This window comes from Humulus lupulus, chromosome 1, assembly GCF_963169125.1.
Source record: "Humulus lupulus chromosome 1, drHumLupu1.1, whole genome shotgun sequence".
NCBI classification, from domain to species: Eukaryota; Viridiplantae; Streptophyta; class Magnoliopsida; order Rosales; family Cannabaceae; genus Humulus; species Humulus lupulus.
The window spans coordinates 212626940-212643915 of record NC_084793.1 but is presented as its reverse complement, the minus strand read 5'-3'; positions in this window follow the sequence as shown (position 1 = coordinate 212643915).

The window sequence follows — 16976 nt, the reverse complement described above, 5'->3', positions numbered from 1 at the left end:
TGCTCTCAAGAATTAACCAGTTGAGGATCAAGGCAAGAGACATTCAATGAATTGCTTCTTGCGCTAAGTAGGATGTTATGGATTATCAGTGAAGACTTTTAAACTGACCAATGCTTGAGCGGCCTAAATGAGTTCAACAAGTAGAGAGTGCATAATTGGTATGGATAAGTCGCATTCATATTTATCAAGGATGTTTAAGGCTACTCCAAGTTAGAAGCAGAACGCGAATAGCAACTTCATTGATAGTACCAAGGCTAAGGAAGCAGAGTTACAGGTAAGGTTCCAAGAGGGGCAAGTTTCGATTTCTCCATAAGACATTCAAGGTCATGCTGTGGGAGGTAATGGGATCATGTATGAGGTAATTAAGATGGAAACCATACGGAAATTACTAAAGGAATGCCTTAGGGGCGAGAAACATAATGAAACCAGTGGGACACGTCGGCTACTACTTGAAGCATCTTCGAGGACAGCCATACTTTGACTAAAGTAACATGAGAACATAAAGTTTTCCTAAATGGATAGTTGCGTATTGGATTTTTAGTAGTTGGAATGAAGAGTGATTCATACGTCATGGTATTAAAGTTTGTACGTAATGGACAGGTACAACAGAACGATGTGAAGGACATCGTCCTTGCTTAAAGTATGGAATTATGGTGCAGTATGTTATAAGTTATGGTGCACCTGTGTGTAGATTGGAAATGGAAGTTGTTCATGCTTCATGATGGAAAGAGGAATAAGAACATAGATGTCCGGAATGGGACTTAGATGTTCTACATTGGATGTTGAGTTGATAGTAATGCCAGCTAGCCATGATTGGAATGAAGTAATGACCGGGGTTGGTTTGGAACTTGTGATTAATAAATGCAGATATTCCTATGAGTGAACAATGAAACACAAAAAGAAGATCTTGTAGGAATGGTTACAGACCCTACCACTTTGGAATAGATGGGTCAAGATATGTAGGTCAGATGAGTGATCCGAAGGATGATGGTGTTGAGTCTAGTTTTTGTTATGTTTTGGTGATGTTTTTAGTAGTCTTTTATTTCGTTTTTCTTTCATTTAGTGCGGGTTTATGCTTTGTTTGTTTGTCTTTGTGAATATCAGGAAGAATTGAGCATGTGGAAGAAAATGCCAAAGAAATGGAAGAAATAATCAAGTTTTTCATCATATTTTGATAAAGAATGGTTATCAACACAATTTGGAAGTGTTGGTGAAATTTTGGGATGAAAACTTGAAGAATTGAGAAATTCCTTAAGAGCCACGGCATGAGCAAAGTGGAGCCGCGGCTAGGGGGAGAAACAGAAGCATCGTTTTTTAGGACATCCTCGGGCCGCGGCATAGATGGGCATTTTGCCCAGAACTCGTTGATGCGGGCCGTGGCATGGCTTCAGAGGGCCGCGGCATGGAAAGGGCTTTTTGCCCAGGAATTTGGACACGGGCCGCGGCATAGTGTATGTAGAGCCGCGGCCCGCTTCTTTAAAATTTGAAACCTTAGGTTTTATCTTGGCGAAAAAGAAGAAAGAAGACACGTACGGATTGTGGATGAATGCTGGTTTTGAAGGCTGAAGACCTAGAGTATTTTTACATGTTTTTCTTCTTCTTCCTGATGTTATCTTTAATTTTGGTTGTGATTAGCATTATGATTATGAACTAATTTTCTGTTTAGGATGTTCGATTGAATCACTTGAATCCCTGTTATGAACTAATGCAATTTTTATATTATTCTTCTTCAATCTTCTTCAATTCCATATAACCTGTTCTTATAGATTGATTATTGATTGGCCATCTTTAGTCATTTACATATGTTTTTAAGTCAAAATCTGAGAAGTGAGATTTAATTATGCTGTGGTTATATTGGACATAAATCTAATTTAGAACGAAAGTATCTGAATTAATTGTGTAACTATTATTGAGTTGTGAGATTAATGATATCTGTGTGGTTCAATTTACCATAGAAATATAGGAAATTGTCACCTAGGTTGAGTTTATAATTCATAGTATGATTATAGGCTGCTATATCAACTTGTTAATTGAATTAGGTCAAAAGAAGAAGAATTCACACTTTGCATTAGGGAATAATAGGGAGGATAGTTGATGAGATTGAATATCCTAATTGTTTCTCAGTGATTAAATTAAAAGTTTTTCCATTAGTTGTTATTCTATTCAATTTTCAATTATTGTTTCTGCAATTTATAGTTTCTTTTGCTGTATTTATAAAAATCAAGAATTTCAATTCATCAAATAGAACAAGAAATTAATTGACTGGTAATTGATAAATCAGTCCTTGAGGAAGATACTTGGTTTTACCATTTTATTACAAGTTTGCGACTGTGTGCACTTGCATAGCTATAAATTTCGCAACAGATGGCATGGAGGGGGACATGTGGGATGAAGCTTAAATCACCCCTTACGATTATGGTATACAGGAAGTTTGAATGAGTGTTAAGACTACAAGTTTGTATAAGGAGAGGCGCACAACCTAATCATTTAATAAACAAGAGATGAAAACCAGAGGCCAGAAGGGCTATTGTGACTCTAGTATATCCTGGAGTTAGTATAGAGGGTTATGAATATGGACCCTAAGGGTGGACCACCATGGATTACAGATGAGGTGAGTGGGTGCGAAAGTTGTGATTTGACCTACTGGATTGACACACCATGGTTGGTGTGAGTGAGATATCACAAGAGGGAGTAGGTACGAAAAGAGACCGTTCTTCTCCATTAGACACCAAGGTTAATAGTGCCAGATTGAGACCTATGGACTCCTAGGTTCTGGGGAAAAAGGTCATAGAATGACTCTGAATAGGATAATGTGAGACAGGGAATGAGAAGTACTTTTTCCAGAAAATGAACCCAGGGACAGGAAGTATCCTAGTTTAGAAATGGCTCAGAGGACCAATGGAATTATTAAGAACGTTGAGGGTAGGAGTGTCTATAGATATGGGAACGTGGAGAGTGAGGATTTTGTACCCTCTAAGTAGTATGAACTAACAAGGATAGGATAGTTTGAAAAGGAAAGAGGAGTTTGACTCTAGGTTTGATATGTATTTGAGAGATCCTAATTGGGATTAGTCTAGGAGCCAACAAATTGGCCTTACCCCACTATGGGTAGAGGCTCGCGAGGTGTTACTGGTGCCAATGTTGAAGAAAGGGGTGACAAGTGCAACCCCTGATTGGGTGAGGACACCCTAGAAAATCAGTGAACCTTATCGTGTAAGGAAAAGCCAGTGGGATTCTGGATAAAAGAGATAAAGTCTTACAGATTAAGACTATCGTACCTATGAAAGTGTTACAAGTAGTGACAATGTAAAGGACTTGATTCTGGGGTTATAATCAGGTTTGCAGGATTGGTATCCCGAGGTATTTGAATAAATTTTGAGGACAAAATTTTTATGAGGGGGGATAGTTGTAACGTCCCGAATTTGATATTAACGTTGAGTGCCTTGACTACAGATTCTGGAGGGCCTAATTGGGATTATATGAGTGAGTAATGGAATATATGCGTGAGGATGTGTTATAAATGAATTGTGTGGTAATGTGATTCGACATGCATGTTTATGTGTATTAAGTTTGCATGTAGGCCCATTTCTGTGAATAGAGACATGTTTGTAATTTTGGATCTTTGAGGGCATAAATGTAAATATGCATGTGTTATGAGTGAGACCCCAGTGTTATGGGGATATATTTTAGATGTGTGGTCCGAGATGATCCTAGGGAGCAGATTAGCAGAATAGTCACAACAGTGTCAGATACCTGGCTCAAGGTGAGCCTAGGGATATTTTGAGAACATGGCATATGCTTGGGGTTTACTGGGTAACGGGTAATTATTTGGGCATGTCGAGATTAAATGGGAATTTGTAGGAAGACTCAAGGAATTAGCATGATGTGGAAAATGATGGGAATTCCCTTAGAGGCATTAAGACATTAAAGATAAGTTAAGGGGGCATTATGGTCATTTGTATTAAAAAGATACGCTCCACCTTAGGAACTATGTGGATAGAAATAAAATAATAAAGAATAAACATTCTCTCAGCCTAACCTCTCTCTCACACACGTTTTATCTCTCCCTCTCTCCATTAAGCTCACTTGACTGCTGCCTTGCTGAAATTCTAGCAAAAAAAGGGCTTGAGGTGAAGGGAAATGAAGTCGAGAGATGATTAACAGTAGTTGAGGATTGAAATCATCAATAAGGAAAGGTATGAGTCTTGATTTTATGTGAAATACTGATGATTAAGATAGGTTTGAGCTGGGTTTAGTTTTAGCTTGAATTGTAAAATTGGGATAGGATTCTTGGTTAGATTTCGGGTAAATCATGGTGTTTATTTGGTGTGAAAGGAAGTTCTGGAAACAATTATGGGTTTAGAGGCTATATTGGGTAGAAATTGGTGAAGTAAGGTTGAGGAAAACACAGTGAAAATGGTATATTTGTGAGTTTAGGAGGCTCGAGTCACGGCCATGTTCTTAAGGTGTCGCAGCGTGCGTGTTTTCAGAGGCTGGGAAGCCTCTGGGTTGCCCAGGCGCTGCGGCGTAGGAGAGGCACACCACGCCCCGCATCCTTCAGTAGAGAGAGCTCTGCTCTCTGACCTGTAGGCACACTGCGGCCCTAAAGGGCATGCCGCAGCCCAAAATGGAAAGAAAAGGGAAAAAAGGGGAAATGAAGGTTTCAGGCTCGGGAACATAAATGTTAAGGCTCAAGAAGGATTCTACTACCGGGTTTAGTAGAATTCGAGGTTTCAGAGGCTAGTATGTTAGTCCAAAGGCTTTTAATTTCTTAAGATCATGATGGATATTTATTAATATGTTGTGACTAGGTATTACCGCTCAGGCTCGGGATTAGGAGTCGTGGTCGGGATCGCTTTGGGTTGTCAGCTCGAGACACTAGGTAAGAGAACTGTTTGTGCATGTAGAGCTATGTGATGTATAGTGTTGAATGTATTCTTTATAGTTGTTATGTCATACGTGTGATTATGACTAATCGGCAAGAGTCAAGATCGAAAAGAGTCAAAAGCGGCAATAACAGGGAGCGTCAAGAACCGGGAGCAGGAAGGGGCTGAGATCGATGTTAAGCATGATGAATGCAGGCCGCCAGGGCGAGACCCTCAAGGTTGCTATACACACTCATTTGGCTAGGTCTGCAGACTTGGTGCCTGATAATGTACCCCGATCGGCGAAGGCCGTTGCTGTGGTATTATGCTATTGTGTTTTCATACTATCATGTCATTAGGTTGTTGTATTATTATATTGATGTGTTATTATACTGCTGTGTTATTGTACTGATGTGTTATTGTATTGTTGTGGTGTTGTACTATAGGCTGATATGCCAGTATGCTACTGTGCTTTTATACTGCTGTAATGTCGTGCTTTCCAATAGAAATGTGTATTTACTTGCTGCCATTGATTAAGGATGTATTTGCTTAAGTGAATTATTGTATGCCTTGCTGTGAAGTTCTCTTGCTGGGCCTTGACTCATGGGTGCTCTGTAGTGCAAGTAAGGGCAAGGAAAAGGGGTCGAACAACCATGAGTTAGAGGCATGGAGCGGTGTGTACATGTTTGGCCTACCTGGCTGCCACGGCTAAGGTGTTTGAGGAGCAGTTATGAATGTTTAATTTTGTTGCTTAGGTCAACTATAAGTAACCCATTTTGATTTGTAAATATGTTTCTAAACAGTATTTTGGGATCGCAATATAACACTTTTATAACTTTAATGAATAACCACCACTTTTATACTTAATTTTCATTAACCAAGTATTCATTTTTAAATTAACCACACTTTTTGTCTAATACCTCAATTAGTAAGCTAATGACACATTTATAAATCACATGGTAACAGCTCTAGGGTAGTAGAGCGTTACATTTGTGGTGCAGGTAAAGGTAAGGAGAAGCTTGGCCAGCCATGAGTTTGAGAGCGATAGCGATGATGTGTACATATGCAGTTTGCTTGACCGCCATGGCCTAGATATCATAAGGGAGCTAGGGTTGGACCCTGTTTTGCCGCTTAGGCCGACTTATTTTGTAATCATTAGATTGTAACCAACTTTTAAACTTGTATTTTGGGATCCTATGTAAAGACTAAAGTTTCTTTTAATGGAAATGTTTACTTCTTGGCCAAAAATGTTATCACCTGAACCCTTAGTGGCTTAATCATATGTTTAAGTCCAAATGACTCGTTTAGCGAGTCCAGCACTAATTTTAAACACACATGGTAACAGACCCTAATTAGTAGGGGATTACAATATGCCTCTGGTAATGGACGACGGGGCTCCTGTGACTTATGAGATGATTGACATCATCAGTGATGTTATTTGTGAACAAGACAGTAACGAAGAAAGTGTAAATGAAGGAATTTCATATGGTGGTGGCAATAGTGCGGAGAACCAATTTGACGACCTGTTTCAAGAGGTCGAAGCTAAGTTATACCCTGGTTGTACTTGTTTGTCTTCCTTGAACTTCTTGGCGAAGATGATGCACATGAAGGTTATGAATAAATGGAAAAATAGTTCCTTTGATGAACTTTTGAAGTTTACAAAATTTTCATTCCTAAAGGAGAATAAGATTCCGACTTCATACTATGAGTTTATGAAAAAAAAATGAGGAACTTAGGGTTAGGTTATCAATCAATTCATGTTTGCAAGTATGACTATTGTTTATTCTATTAGGAGAATTCCCAAAAACAGAGTTGTCATGTATGTGGTGAGAGCCAATGGGTTGACAAGGACACAAGGGGGGAAAAGTCACCCAAAAAGTGTTGTGATACTTCCCTTTGACTCCTATGCTGAAGCGTCTTTATGGTTCAAGGCATACAACAAATGATATGACCTGGCATAGTATAGATGATTGACAGAAGATAGTGTGATGCACCATTCTGCTGATGGGGGTGCTTGGAAACAATTTGATTCCAGATATCCAAATTTTGCCAAAGAACCCAGAAATGTTTGATTGGGTTTGAGTGCTAATGGTTTTAATCCTTTTGGTAACATGAGTTTATCTTACAGCATGTGCCCGGTAATATTCTGAACATACAATATGTCGCTTTGGTTGTGCATGAAAGATTCATCATTCATGTTGACCTTATTGATTCCCAGTCTGAAATAACATGGGAAGGACATGGATGCCTTTTTTAGGCTTGTGGTAGATGAATTGAAGGAGTTGTGGGATGAAGAAGTTCAAACCAAAGACACCGCAATGAACAATGTATTCAGATTGCGTGCAGCACTATTATGGACTATCAATGATTTTTCGGTACGTAGTATTTTGTCTGGTTAGAGTGGCCAAGGATATATGGCATATCCTTCATGCAATGAAGACACTCCTTCATGTCGAGTAATTGGGAAGACGACTTATGTTGGTTATATAAGATTCTTATCTTCTAAGCATAAGTGGAGGAATAGTCACTTGTTTGATGGGAATTGTGAAAAAAGACGTCCACAAAGAAAATTTAGTAGTTGACATACTCGAACAATTAGCGCATGTTCCAGATCGTTGTCGGGTAAACATGTCAGTTTCGTAGATGTGAAAAGAAAGCAAGATCCAATAAAGCTTAATTGGAGTAAAGAGAGTACTTTCTTTGAACTTGATTACTGGTCCGAACTTGAACTAAAGCACAATTTAGATGTGATGCATGTAGAGAAAAATGTTTGTGACAGTTTACTCGGTACTTTTCTTATGAATGATAAATCTAAAGATACCACCAATGCACGAGTAGACTTGAAGAATTGGGGTATCCGAGAAGAGTTGCACCTCAAGGAAGATGACACGAAGTTGATCAAACCACATCCTATGTACTCTTTCACACCGGATGATAGAAGGTTTTTGTCAGTTCATAAAAGGAGTTAGAATTCCTAATGGCTTCGGTTCAAATTTCTCTAAGAAAGTAACTGACAATGATGGCAATATTGTTGGGTTGAAATCCCATGATTGTCACATTATTATGCAACGTTTGTTGCAAGTAGGAGTTCGAGGCTACTTGGATAAGTCTATTTCGAAGACAATCATTGAGCTTTGCAATTTATTTAAGAATTTTTTTTCTCATAGATTGATTGTTAAGGACATGGAGAATGCAGAAGATTAAGTGATACAAATTTTGTGTAAGTTAGAGTTAATTTTTCCTCCAACCTTTTTTGACATAATGATTCATTTAATTCTTCATTTACTGCATAAATTATAATTGGAGGACCAATATACATGAGGTGGATGTATCTGTTTGAGCGATATATGAAGAAGTTGAAAATTTATGTCAGGAATAAGGCGTGCCCTGAAGGTTCTATAGCAGAGGGTTATGTTACCAATGAAGCTTTGACTTTTTGTTTGCAATATCTTAAGGGCATAGAGACTAAATTTAATCATCTAGAAAGAAATGCGGATATTGTTATTCTTAAAAGACAGTTGTCGGTTTTTAAATCACAATGACGACCAAGTAGCAAAAAAGAAACTATATCCCTTGAATATCTTCATCGAAAAGAAGCAGAGTGGTTTGTACTCAACAATTGCCCTAAAATCCAACCATATATGGAGTAAGTAGCTCATCACATATATGAATTCATCAAAAAAAAAAATCATAGCCACTATTATCTTTCCTTAATCCTTGTGCTATATAGTGAATGCCTTCGAGAAAATTCAAATGTAAATCTTCAAAAACATTTCCTTTGCTAGTTTAAATTGAAGGTAAATTATTGAAACTGTAGAATTCTTACGAATTTCAAATTGATTAATACTCATCTCATTGTATTTTTTTGTGTCATACTATATAGATGTGTCATCCGCGACAAGTAGAGTCAACTGAGTGTACTGGTGAATTATTTGCTTTAGCAAATGGTCCAATCAGAATGCATACTCCTACATTTCTTGCATTGTCAACAGTGTGAAGTTTTTGGTACATAGTCGTGAATAAAGGTGTACCACTCAAAATAGTGGAGTTTCGGTGCCAGAGAACGATGATTTCACTTTCTATGGCCAACATGAGGTGATTGTAGAGTCATGTTATTCCCATGGTTACTCAGTAGTATTGTTTTTATGCAAATGGTTCAACATTGATGTAAGCAAGGGTCGAAATGTGACTTAGAATAACATCACTAGTATCATGATTAATTCTGAATGGTATATGAATGAGCATTTTATTCTCGCCACTCAAGCAAAACAAGTTTTCTAATTGGAAGGTCCTTCAAGAAATAAAAATTGGAGGGTAGTAGAAGAAGTTCACCATCGAAGTATTGATGATGATAACGAAGTTGATGTCATGCATGATAGTACTTCATCAAATTTTGTACTCACTGTGGAATTAGGAGAGCTGGAGGTTATGCCTTTGGATCGACCTGGTCACACTAGCTTAATTGGGGAAACGTCTCGATCTGTTTCGGATATGGATGATGATTTCATCAATGACAATGATGATGACCAAATTTGTGAAGATGATTTAGAAAGGACAGACGATGATGTAGGAATCAACATTGATGAAGAATAATATTTTCTTGTGAATATTCTAATTGTATGTTTAATGTGTATGTTTTAATTTCAAGACTTTTCAATCAATATATAATTTTTCTCAACAATGTTTGTTTTTTAATAGTTTCCAATACATTACTGAAATTTTAATGTGGATTCCATACATTTTATTACTAATATTTTAGAACTGATTTAAAGTTAATAATTTTATAAACTATAAAGATATGTCTTGCTACTGTTGCTCGTTCTCATGGCGGTGATGGAGCGGGTGATCCTCCTCTAGATCCTATGCGGGTGCCTATTTCCTGTGAGACAGGTAATATACTATAATTAGTCTATGTTTTATCAATAAATTAAAAATTGTTATTATTTTATTCAATTTAAATTTGTTGTTTAATTAAAATACACAGTGGCTACCACGAAAAGAAGAGGTCGGTCTCGATCCAAAAATTTACAGCAGCTCGTCGATGACAATAAAGGTCTGTTGACACTACAATTTGATCTGAAGGAGGGAACTTACAAAGCAGTTGGTGATTTTGGGACATTGTTCACGAGACTTATTTGTCACCATGTGCCATTATATTATGATTCATGGCAGAGTGCCCCGAATGAGCACAAGATAGGATTGATGCAAAAGATTGAGGTAAATTTATCAACTTTTTCACACGTAATGTTTTTTATAATTTCAAAATTATAACAAGTACGACTGTTTTTTGAATGAATTTTTCATTCTTCCCCGAGCTCTCCTTGAGTGGCGGTTGATAGAGACTGGCATTGAGCAAGAGTTTCAGGATCGCTACAAAGATAGAAAAGGTCGCAAGAAAAAATACTTCGATGAACATGGAGGGTATGATGCTATCAAGACAGCAAGAAAGAATCCACTGGAGGACATGGACAACGAGAGTTGGAAAAAGTTGGTTGACATTTTCACCACTCCGCCGTTCATGGCACGCTCAAAGGAAAATGCTGTCAACAGAGCAAAACAGAAGTTTCCAAGTCACCATGGATCGACCTCTTATGCTTCTGCTAAATTTAAGAAGGTAAATAAAGATATATAGATAATTTGAAATATTTTCAGTTATCTTAATAATAATTTCAATATATAACTGATATTTTGTTACATTTTGTTTTCTAAAGATGAATCTTTACACTGAGGAACTGTCCAACATTATTGATACGTTCCATGACATGAACAATCATCCAACACGTGGATGCATGAACATAAATGCTAAGGATGCATATGTAAGTAATTTTCTATATTTTTTATATATGTGTATTATTTAAATACAATATGTAGCGCACAAAAAAAAATTAGTTTAATTAATTTTGTGCTTTAAGTTTTTTTTTATAATTGTTAAGTGTTAGAAAATTATTTTTTATTGTTTGAATTGTTTGGTAGAAATTATGTGAATTTATTTTTGTTAATTGTTTATTTAACTTTTAAGTGAATGATTTTTGGTTGTGTGCACGAAGGTGCATGGTTAGTAGAAATGCACCATAGCACTTGTGTGTATGCATGTGCATGATTGCATGGTGCTCATGCAATTGTTTTCTCATGCATTATTCTAGATTTTTCATTTTATCTGTTATTTAGTTTTTATTTGATTAAAATAAAAATAAGGGAGAAATTAAGAGATAGGACTCTAGAAGGCTTGTGTTAACACAAGAAAGAAGTGGGAAACAAATGGTAAGAAGGGATATAGTTGTCATTTTTTAATTCCCGTAACCCTGGGCCCAGCCTCAGTAAAACGGACATAACTTAGGCTGTTGATAACCAATTTAGACACAATTGGTAACGTTTGAAAGCTAATTAAATTTCTTACAACTTTTGTGAAATAATGTATTCCCTAAAACGCAACGAAAACAGGTTAAAACCTAGCCTCAAGTTGCAGGATCCTAGAGTTACGAGAATGACATAAATTCATTTATTAGCCATGGATAGCCAAGGATGGAAAGAGATAAATTAGTGTGTTGTCAATTATCAAAGGGATAGATTGGCTAAGTGCAATTATTTTTTGATTTAGGGGAAAATGAAGTAAATGATAATTTCCTTTTCCTTAGCTAGGTTTTGGTGATTAGGGCATTTAAATAGAAAATAAGAAAGAGCTTGAAGGCTCATTTGGCTTGGTGGCTGCCGTGTGCTTAGAGAGAAGGGAGATGGAGAGCTCGTGAGTTCTAGAGAGAGAGGGAGAAAAGAAAAACGTGAAGGAGAAGAGAAAAGAGGAGAAGGCCAAGGGTAGTGATCTTAAAGTATGGGTTGAGGGTCATAGTTTTATTTTTCTTTGTTTTCTCTCGTCTTCTTTATTCTAAGCAAGGAAAAATGATGGTGATGATAGGTTTGATTGTGTTGCAAAAACTTAGAAGGTTGGTGGCTAGGGTTCGAAATCCCTAGGGTAAGTATTTGGTTTATGGTGTTTTGTTAGTTTCTACTTACTCTTCAATCCAAGATTCATGATTGTTTATCTTCTTTGTGTGGGTTTCGAAACCCTAGGGGTAATCAAGTGGTGGCTGAATTTTGAGTCCTTGATTTCTACCAAGGAAGGTAGTGGATTTCTCTACCTATGTTGATTGTATGAGTCTAATCTTGGTTATGGTTTTGTGGTGTTTAATGGTTTGGTCTATATAGGTTGATGATGGAAGGTTGTTGTTTTGATAAGGAGATGGTTATTGATGATGTTGTTGAAACTTTGTTGATCTTGTTCTTGGGAAGCATGTAGGATTATTTGAGGTTGAATGTTATATGTTTGTGTGATTATTATGATTGTTATTATTTGTTAAATAAAGATTATGTATGATTAAGTGTTGACAAGGGTTTCGGTTTTGTTCTACTAAATATGATGATGGGTGTTTTCATATTTTTTTTAACATGAAAAGAATTGTTGATTTTGGGCTATGAGGGTTTCGGCCTAGGGGTGGTGTTCAAAGCATGCTTGTTTTCTTTGTATGTTTTGATGTCAGTTGTAATCTTAGAAACATGATAGGTTGTTTGTAATATTTTAAATGGGTATATGTTAGTTTTATTTTTTTCGAATACTTAAATGATAGAAACATATTAGGGGTTATTCAAGACATGATTTATAAAGATGGTTTTTCTTTTATTTATGCTTGCTGTTATTTTTTATAATTTGTTAGGATAATGGTAAAATATTGTGTTCGAAATGCACATATGATTCTTCAAAATATTTATTTAAATGAGAAAATATTTTGGTTTAAATTCACTTATGATTTTTATACAAAATAAATAGTTGCTGAAACTTTGAGTTATTAAGCTAAGAAAATTATTTTGTTTAAAATGAATGAGTTTTATACCTAAATAATTTAAGTCTTAAATAATATAAGTGAAATACATTTTTTTCAACACTTTAAATTATAAATTCTCACATTTAAACATGTAAATTTTTGTATTGATTTAGAAAAGTTATAATCTAAAGAAAATAGGAAATTTATTAAGTATTTCTAAATGGCTACAAGTTTTTTTATTTTCTATGTTATTTAAAATATTAAATAGAATTATTATTTTATGAGAAATTAGGAAAAAGTTAAAAGAATTATTTTATAAAGTAAATATAATGAATGAAATGGTTTAATCAAACTTTGGGATTTAAAGAAACAAATAATGGTATTGGAATTATGTTGTTGAATTTTATTTGAAGAGGCAATAAATAAGCATGTAGGAATTATCGTTTTAAAACGTTAAATTTTAAGAACGTGCCCACATATGCATGTCGCATGCAAATTCATTTTTACGTTCAAATATATGCCTATTATTCAAACATATGGTTTTTACTTTGTAACCATAAAGTGTTAATAGGTAGAATCAACATTATTCTTTTATGGTTTTATGTGAAAATGTGTATGATTGGAATTATTGGGAAACTTGTACCACGTGTGCATGGCTCATGCACACGTGGGGTATATGTGTTCGGCATGAGTATTGTTATGTGATGCTAAGAGACGACGTTTGATTATAATTATAGGCTTGTTGTAAAGTTTTTCTCATTTTTGCTTTGCTCAAACCCGAGTTAAGGAAGTTAGATAGAATTTCTATGTTTATGCTATGAATGGTAAGATTTGTATGTTATGAGGAAAATGATGTGCTATATATGATGATAGACCATGTAATATGAAAAATGAAGTTCTATCTTGAAATGTTATGATGTGTATGATGCACATGTGTTTACTTTGTTTTGATGTGAATTGAATACATGTGTGTTGAATGATGTATGAAAAGCAAAGGGTTGCTAGCATGCTGAACGCGACACAACAAAAGAGTTACTAAGGATATGACATAACTCATAGGGTGGACGCGCTGAGGTTATTCGAGGACCTTAGATCTTGTTTACCTCATAGAAGAGGTCTTTCCAGTTTTATGCTTTTGCTGGTTACCTCAAGATGTGACATGGACAATAGCAGTGCCATGATCACAAAGAGTATGATTATCATTATGATGTATGAATATGATTATGATTATGAAGGTGATACGATTTGACTATGAAAAGAATATGATATGGCTATGGTATGATATGCTATAAGCTTTACATTTGAATACGTTCTTCTTGTGATTCCTTGAATATTGTTGTATTGGTTTGTACTTCTTTACTAGGTTTTTAGCTCACTCCCTTACTTTCCCCCTTTCAAGTAATAAATAGGGTTTCTCTCAGGCACGCAGTGTGATATGGGGAGTTCCAATATCTGGGTGTGTACGATGTGGGGGTATCCTATGAACGAATAAATGGTCAGCATAAGTGCCGAGTTTTAATAAAGAATCATATTATCAACTTTAGTTTTAAACTTATCAGTATGACTTAAATTTTTATTTTCTTTAAACATTTCATAAGAACACTTTCTTTTTATTTTAAACTATTGGTTCCAACTTGCATATTTTATCAAGGCCCTAGTGAACTTCATATGTTAAATGGTATTTTCTAATTATTTATGAGATGAGAGAAATTTTACAAAGTAATATAATAGGGTGCTTTACATATTATGTATTAATTGTCTTGTTTCTAAAATGCATGATATCTTGCAGCAAGAAGTACAAACACAATCCTAATCTCGATCCCAATCCTAATCCCAATTTGAATCTTCAGTAGGAAGTGCCTCTGTCGATGAGACATAAGACGTCTCAAAGGTACTTGGTCAACATTGTGGCCACAACCGAGGTATGGGATGCAAGTTGAAGGGCACTAGTACCATTGCCTTAGGCGCCACCAGATCCACTTTTTACATCCACCACAGTCAGCCCTCCAATGGTACCAGCTGAGGTTTTCGAGTCCATGTTTCAACACTTCAGTCAAGTCATTATAACTCAGAACAACAACTTCTAGCAAATGCAACAATTTATACAAGCTACAAATCCTAACATCCAAGCTCCACAATTTCATCATGTTAACTTGGACATGAATATGACACAGTCCATGATGGCGAACTTTCCAGGCTCGGGCCAATTTCCACCACAGCAGCCACAGCCACCACAACAGTCCAACGATGATGACGACTTTGTGATTAATTTAGATGACATTTAATTTGGTTATATTATTCTTTTAATATTATTAATATTTTGTGTTGTTTTTTTTTACATTTTGGAGACTATACTACTTATGTCTGTACTAAGTTGAACAAAATTATTTGTCTTGATATCATATTAATATTACATATTATTTTATTAATAATAAATTGGTCTTATTATTTAATTAATATTTAATATTTTATTAAATAAATTTTAATTAATATAATTAATTAAAAAAGTTAAAAAATTATATACCTACACCGACGACATGTCGCGGTAGGGTACTCGCTGAACATGAAAATCTGAGATTTCGTGACCCTACAGTGACGACATGTCATCGCTGCAGATATATAAATCCAGACACTCTACAACAACGACATGTCATCACTATAGATATTAGCGATCCACAGACCTAAAGCAACGACATGTGGTCATTGTAGGAGTTTTTAAAATTCAAAATTTCAAATTTTGCAAGCGCCTACAGCGACGACATGTCGTCGCAATATCCCAGTTCAACCAAAAAAAATATATTTTCTACTGCGACCGACATGTCGTCGCTATAGTAAAACCTTACTACAACGACTGAGTTTTGTCGTCGCTGTAGGTTGCTACACATACAGACCTACAACGACGCCGTATTGGTGCATCGGCAACTTCTGTATCTACAGTGACGACACTCTAGATAGATTTTACTGTAGTGGTGGTGGAGATGTTATTCTTCTTCCTTTTCTTTGTTCTTCTTCTTAGTAACACCAATTCTTCTTCCTTTTCTTTTCAAAACCCAAATCATAAACACCAAAAATTCAACACAAATAATCTATATTTTAGTAATTTCACAAAAATAAATGGAAAAAATGACTTAGTTGAACACACATTCCAAGGGAACCCAAGCAATTCCCGCCGCACCTAGCCACCATTGTCATGACTCTCCTCGATATGAAGCCATGTCATCAATCTAAAGCCTTGTTGTAGATTGGAAGACTATGATGAAGGTGAAGAAGAATAGGAAGTTGTGTTGCATATTTGAACCCATGAATGAAGCTCCTCAAAGAATGGCCAAGATCTCTTCGTTGTGCTCCAGAATCATGCCAATCTCCTCTTCCAAATGAAGATGTCACATCGATCTTTTCCACCAATCCGTTTGATCATTTTTAGTGAGTGATACTAATGAGATTTTCACATTGATTCAACTATTTCTCATCTGTTTGTTGTATTTTTTTAGGATTTCTAGTATACTTCCAAGTCTTCTTTACGAAGTGATTTGTTGGAATGGAAAAACCTTGACTCCTTTACTTTCAACACCATCAAAGAAACGTGTGCTTTAAACCTCAAACACTGGCAATAAGCTAAAAATAAATTTCATGAAGAGGCTTCATTGAATCGACAACTCCATTATTAAGCAATGAGGTTATCTCAACAGAAACAGGCTCTTTTGAAAAAGTTCGAAAGATATAAAAGCATCCTCGTAGATCTCAAATGCCAGTTAGCTAAAATCAGGCCATACCCAATGGTCATGGGATGAATTCATCCTTACTTCTAACAATAAGGTTTCCTATACGTCTCCATACAAAACCTCCTTAGTCCTCACGTCCTTTAAGAGAACAAAAAATGCATGGTGTCTTTGTTTTTCTGGTTTTCAAGGTCTATAGTGTCTTTCTCAAAAAAAAATCATCATTGCTCTAACCAATGTGAAGTTCAAATTATGGCTTGTTAAAAGTCATTACCATATCTAGAATGCTCTAGAGTTCTAGAATGTTCTAGAATATACTAGGAAGAACATAGAACATTATAGAAAGTTCTTGAAGAAACTTAGAACTAATTAGCAATATATAAAGAGTTCTAGAAACATTTAGACAAATGTAAAAATTAGTTAAATAAATTATAAAGTAATAAAATTCTAGAAAGATTTGGATGTTTCCTTTGTAGCCTATAAATACAAATGTAATGTGTGTCCAAGTTTGTAGAAAAGTGTGTTTAAAAGAGTGTCCCAAAAGTGTGAGTCTAAGTGAGTACTATATAAGTGTGTAG